Source organism: Peromyscus californicus, unplaced genomic scaffold (genome assembly GCF_007827085.1).
Source record: "Peromyscus californicus insignis strain IS unplaced genomic scaffold, ASM782708v3 Scaffold_4__1_contigs__length_199733344, whole genome shotgun sequence".
NCBI classification, from domain to species: domain Eukaryota; kingdom Metazoa; phylum Chordata; class Mammalia; order Rodentia; family Cricetidae; genus Peromyscus; species Peromyscus californicus.
The window spans coordinates 2,918,972-2,925,380 of NW_026294562.1; the positions used below are offsets into that span (position 1 = coordinate 2,918,972).

At 40.1% G+C, this 6,409-nt stretch overlaps 1 pseudogene; it reads left to right on the top strand.

The window, feature by feature from the left end:
* The first annotated feature begins 5,252 nt into the window (after window positions 1–5,252).
* On the top strand, window positions 5,253–5,352 carry LOC128095763 (uncharacterized; annotated as a pseudogene).
* The last annotated feature ends 1,057 nt before the right edge of the window (window positions 5,353–6,409 follow it).

Genomic DNA, 6,409 nt, shown 5'->3' on the forward strand with positions numbered 1-6,409 from the left:
CTCTTTAAAAAGCATTTAACTCTCAGAATTAAGGGAGTAATCGAATCTACTTTTTTCAAAATAGCCTTAAGGACCAAATTCAAGACCTGAGACAGCACATGTGTGTGAAAAGAGAAAGTTTAGGATGCTATAATAGCTCAGAGCTTTGTCTTCAGATAGATGACAGCACAATAGAGTTATAAACACTCAAATGGGTCTGTTTCATCCAGGAGATGGAAGGAGCAGATACACTCACAGTGGCTCATAAGAATACCAGAATCCGTTGGGAGTACAATCTGAGTTTCATCACACACAAAAAGGCAGAGGAAAAAAAATCTTCTCCACTTTAGGGTAAGTATTTGGTATTGTGCACTGGATGAGAAAACCCTTTCAATAAATAAAATGGTTCCATACCAGAACATTTTAACTAGGTTTTCAGATATAGACCTAAATTGTTTGGAGATTTTTTTTTCTGTTTTAATTCCAGTGACTCTTCAATATAGAGGTCATAGAAGCTGCCATCATTCTAAATTACAGCCCATTTCAGAGGTTGGCTGTATTCCAGGAGGTTGCATTATTCCAAATTGCCTGTCAAAAACTGTCAAAACACTGCCATTATCAAAAAGCAGTCCTTTAAATAATTTTCTCACTTTTTTTTTCCCTGAAACTTACCAGCATTGAGCCTTGATAGTGTTCCTTATAGGCACAGTGAGTGAAAGCCTTTCAAATGAGAAACAGCAAAAAGGAAAAAAAAATCCAGGCACACAACAGTAATATACAAAATTCTAGGAAGAAAATTAAGTCCAATCCGTAGATTCTGTTTTTCCCTGAAGCAATAACCATTGCTAATCTACATGTGGAGCCATAGCCAAAGAACGTGGAAACCGTGATTATAAACACTATGGCTTCTCTGTGCTTAAAAACTCAGAAACAGGCACTGGGGAAGGTGACTCGGTTGGCAAAGTGCTCACCTTGCAAGCAAAAGGACAAGTCCCTAGAACTCGTATTTTAAACAGAGCCCCAGGCGGAGTGGCCTGCAAACCCTGCCCTGAAGAGGCAGACAGGCAGGTTCCTGGGGTGCGCTGGCTGGCCTGGTCTACTTGGTGAGGTCCAGGATAGTAAGAGAAATATGTCAAAAAAAAAAGTGAACAGTCCCTGAGAAATAGCAGCTGGGTTGCTTCTGTTCTTGACTTGCACCTGAGCACACACACGGAAGCCACATACATGAACATGTGACAACATGCACACATATGTGCAAAGACTGCAACAGCTAGTGGCCCCGCTTCACAGCTTCATTTCCGCCCTCTTGTCCAGTATCCAATTCATAATGAAAACAGTGTTTTATGAATTATTGGAGTCTCTTCCTTTCTATTAATAATTGATAATTGTCTGATTTATCAAAGGCTTTCCCACAGATTTGAACCCTAATCCCATAGTCCATAACCCTAGCCTTTTTAATATATATTTGACAAATAAAAATAGTATATATGTAATGGGAACAAAATGATTACCACAAAGAGCTAATTAATATAGCTATCACGCCATTTTCCCCCTTTCTTGTGCTAAGAAGACTTGAAACTACCTTCTCAATATGGAAGTATATGATGTGGCATTGTTAACTACAGTCAGAGAGCTATAAATCAGATGTCCAGAACTTACATGTCCTGGATAACTGACACTTTGTACTCTTTGACCTACAGCTCCGGTTTTCACACTCCTCACCCCTCCAACCACCATTCTACCCTCTGTTTTCCGAATGTTTTGGAGTCTGCACATAAGTGATGTGGTATTTGTCCTTCTGTGTCAGCCTGGTTTCACTCATAATTTCCTCCAGGTTCCTGAATATTGACACAAATGGTTGTTCATTTCTCTCTCACTGTGGACTGGGGCACACAGGTAAGGCTAGGCTGGCTGGCCAGTGAGCCCCAGAGATCCTCCTGTCTCTACCTCCCTGGTGCTAAGATTTAAAATGAGCCACCATGCCCAACATTCCCATGTGGTTCTGGTGGTTGAACCTGGATCCTCATGCTTGTGTGGCAAGGACTTTATCAGCAGAGCTGGCTCCCCCAGCTCTGTTCCCGTATCTTAATGACTGTGAATAATGTCGCAATGAACACATTGAAAATTGATGTAGCCATTGTGGAAAGCAGTATGGCCATTCTTCAAGAAATTAAGAATGTAAGTACAGATGTTCAGCCACTTCTGGAATATCCAAAAGGAAGCACCCCCTTTAACAGATGACCTCACTCCTTGTTCTCTTTTAAACACGTGATTCTGCTCTTTAACTTGGAAACTCCTCCTGCATCGTCCTCTTTCACTTAGAACTCAACTCCAGAATTCTACTACTGTGTTAGAAAAACCTCCCCTGTAACACAGACGTCCCGCCTGCCTACACCTTATTCGGTACTGAACCTGATGTTAAGACTTCTGTTCTAACAAAGAATTTCAGCAACCACTCCACTGAAGACCATGTATCTTTCAAACAGTGTGAGATGACAAAATATTTTAGAGAGACTGCACTTATTTTGAGACATTACAATTCAAGCAACGAATTAGGAAATCAGGAGAGTAATTCAGTCCTACATTGGTTGTGACAGCCTTATTTGTCAACAACTCGTTTTCAGAAGAAAATGGAACTCAAAACGCACAGCTTCCAAATTCAGACAAAGAGACACATAGAAATAGTTCTTCACACAATCAGTAGTATATTACAGGAAAAATGCAATGTGCAGGTGAATTCCTCTAACGGAAAGACAATGCTTTGAACAAATGTAGCATAAAGATATTTCCAAATGAATGTGCAGTTTCTGAAGATGCCAGTAATATATGTAACGGTGCTTGATCTCATTAGCAAGCAGCTCAAACTCTTCAGCTACCATAAAACACAAATCACAATCAGCACATTCTCCAGAGCCGTATATCTGCCTGACCCAACTTCTGCTCTGCAGTTAACAATTTCATTTTATTCCATACAAAAAAAAGTTCTCATCATCTCTAAATTATGCAAGAAGGGCTCCAAAAAGTTCACACTCTTGTCTAGTTTTCACATTGCATGTTGGTATATGTTCTACCCGCAGTCTCTAGAGCTTGGGAAATGTGCCTTTAAAAATCACTGGCAAGCTATAATTAACTCATTACAATGAAGAAAACCCCAAGACCTTCCTGTAGAGGATGCGGAATTCCAGGAAGCCTCCCCCAGACAACAGGTGAGGGCGTGAGTTTGGTGCTTTATTGTCCTGCGGTTTAAGTCAAGTCAGCCTAACGTACCTGAAATTTAGAAAGATTATGTCTTTAAAGAAGTGCTTTTTGGGCTGTAACCTGAGGAACCCTCATTCAGCTTCAAGGTTTTCCCATGCCTTCTTTGTAAAACACAAGGATAATTCCATGCAGAAATCAGGTAGGAAACTGCATCATCTCAGCACCTCTGGAAGACGGGCAATATGCATTGGCTTATTAAAAGTTCTGAAATGTTGCAGCAGCAACGAAATCTGGTTCATTTAATTTAATACTATGTTCCCAGTTTATTAGGCCAAGAAGCCCTTTCCATTTATGAGGTGTATTTAACTATGTTAGCGTCAACAATGTTCAGCAAAATACAATTTATGGCTTAAACTCTAGTATAGATTTCTGTTGAAGCAGCTATGGAGTTCTTGGTAACACACCAGTTTTCCTTTAGCCAAGAGCACCGAAGGGTGTGATCCTGGTCTAGGTTAGCATTCTGAGAAAATGAGGGTCATTTTTGGGGAAAGAGTATGAGTGTCTTATTTATAGATCAAAAAATTGAGGCTTTGGTGTGCAGAGTGACAATGTTGGTCATAGACTCAAAAGTCCCTGTTTTTTTATTTTTTTTTTTGAGACAGGGTTTCTCTGTGTAGCTTTGAAGCCCTGTCCTGGAACTCACTCTGTAGACCAAGCTAACCTCGAACTCACAGTGATCCACCTGCCTCTGCCTCCTGAGTGCTGGAATTAAAGGCATGCACCACCACTGCCCAGTTTGATTTTTTTTTTTTTTAATTTAAGAAGAACATATACAGTTCCTTTGTTCATTGGAAAAAGTTATATGAAAACTCAGGGTAGGCAGAGCCAAAGACCATAGGAAAATTTGACTCAAGAAATCAGTATTTAATTATGGAATAAGTGTGTAAGAGGAATGGATTTTTGCTTATTGTGAATAAGCCTGTTTGCTTGGTTGCACAAAGTCTAATATCTAGTATGGTTTCCTGTTGATTTTTTTTTTTTTTTTTTGGTTTTTCGAGACAGGGTTTCTCTGTGTAGCTTTGTGCCTTTCCTGGGACTCACTTGGTAGCCCAGGCTGGCCTTGAACTCACAGAGATCCGCCTGGCTCTGCCTCCCAAGTGCTGGGATTAAAGGCGTGCGCCACCACCGCCCGGCTGATTTTTTTAAAATACTATCCTGTCAATTTTCACGATAGTGGAAATTATGGTATAGTCTATTATTCCAGAATAAAACTGCTCTTTTTCTAGACTTCTATACCTAAGTGTTGTTCAGAATGAGGGAAGCAGAAGGCCTGCATTCCATTCAGTTCTCACAGTGACTGTGGTCAGCGTCCACTGGGAGGCACAGATACAGCTGAAAGAACATTTAAATGGCAGGAGAGTGGGGCAATCATGTGAATTGTCTCCCATATGACAGAGGGTGAAATCCTTCCTCCCAAACATTTATTTTTAATTTTATATTTAAATTAATATTGAAATATTTAACTATACAAGTAAGGTACAATAAAACTTAGTCACTATGCAGAGGACCAGAAATTCTGTCCTGACTCCTGTTTCCACATAGATTCTTATTTTGAAGAATATTTTAGCTCCTTTGTAAAAAAGAAAAAAATCAGTTTTAAAGTCAAGATCCCAACAGGAAGATGTATATTTTAAAGCGACTCAATGCTGAATTATGTATCTTCTTAAACATGATCTGAAGAGAACATTTATATTACATTTTAACCATAGCAACTCAGAGCACATCAGTTGGTTTTCTAATACCAAATGGTCAGCCCTGAAAACACACATACAAGTAACATTATACATATTGGTCAGTTTGTTATTATGTATTTAGAAAACTATATGTGTGTGTGTGTGCATGTGCACATATAAACATATACAAACATGTATTAGCAACAGTTAATGAAAAAGAGGTCATGGATTTGAAAGAGACCAACTAGGGGTACATGGGAGGCTTTGGAGGGAGGAAAGGGAAGAAGTAAATGATGTGATTATATTATACTCTCAAATATTAAAAGAACTAATTTTTTAAAAGTGCTCACTTCAGCAGCACATACACTGAAACTGAAATGCTAAGAGAAGATGAGCATAGCCCCTGTGCAAGGATGACATGGTGTATTTGAAACATATTTTAAGATAACAGATATTCTAGAGCAGGGGAATGTAGCTTAGTTGGTAAGTTTCCTAGCATGCACATAGCCCTGGGTTCAATCCTTAGTACCACAAAAGCTGAACGTGGTGAGAAATGTCTTTAACCTCAGGATTCAGAAAGTAGAGGTGGAAGGATCAGGAGTTCAAGCTCATCTTTGCCCACCATGGTGGTCTGAATGAGAAGGCCTCCCATAGGCTCACATATTTGAATGCTTGATCCCTGGTTAGTAGACTGTTTGGGAAAGATTAGGAGGTGTGGCCTGGTTAGATGGGGTGTGTCTCTAAGGGTGAGTTTTGAGGTTTTAAAAGCCTATGACAGGCCCTGTCTCACTTTCTTTCTGCCTCCGTCTTGTGGATTAGATGTGAGCTCTCAGCTACTGCTCCAAGCCATGCCTGTCACCCCTGCCTCTTGTCATGCTCCCTGCTATGATGGTCATAGGCTCACCCTCTGAAACTGTGAGTGAAACCCCAGTCAAATGCTTTCTTTTATAAGCTGCTTTGGTTGTGGTGTTTTATCACAGCAACATTAACCCTAAGACAGAAGTTGGTTCCAAGCAGTGGAGTATTGCTGTGACAGACCTGACCTTGCTGTTGTTTGGAGAAATATGGAAGACTTTGGGTATTTGGACTAGAAAAGTAGTTATATGTAGTAAGTTGGGCTTAATGGGCCATCCTCGTAGGAGCTTGAGAGACAATAGTGCTAAGCACAGTGTGTACTACAGTGGCCCAGCCCAAGAGATTTCAAAGAGGAACAATATTTGCAAGTGGCCTAGAGACCGTTCTTGTGATATTTTGGCAAAGAATGTGGTTGCTTTTTATTTTTGCCCTAACAATCTGCCTGAAGCTATATTGAAGAGTTCTGGACTAATGTCATTGGCAGAAGAGATTTCAAGACAACCTAGTACTGACCATGTCACATGGTTACTAGTGATTACTCTTATGTAGATCTATAATGAAAAGGAGCAAGCAGGGGAAAACAAAATACAAAATGCAATTTGAGGAAGAAAGGCGCACACCAGGAAATTAAATGGTGGCACCAA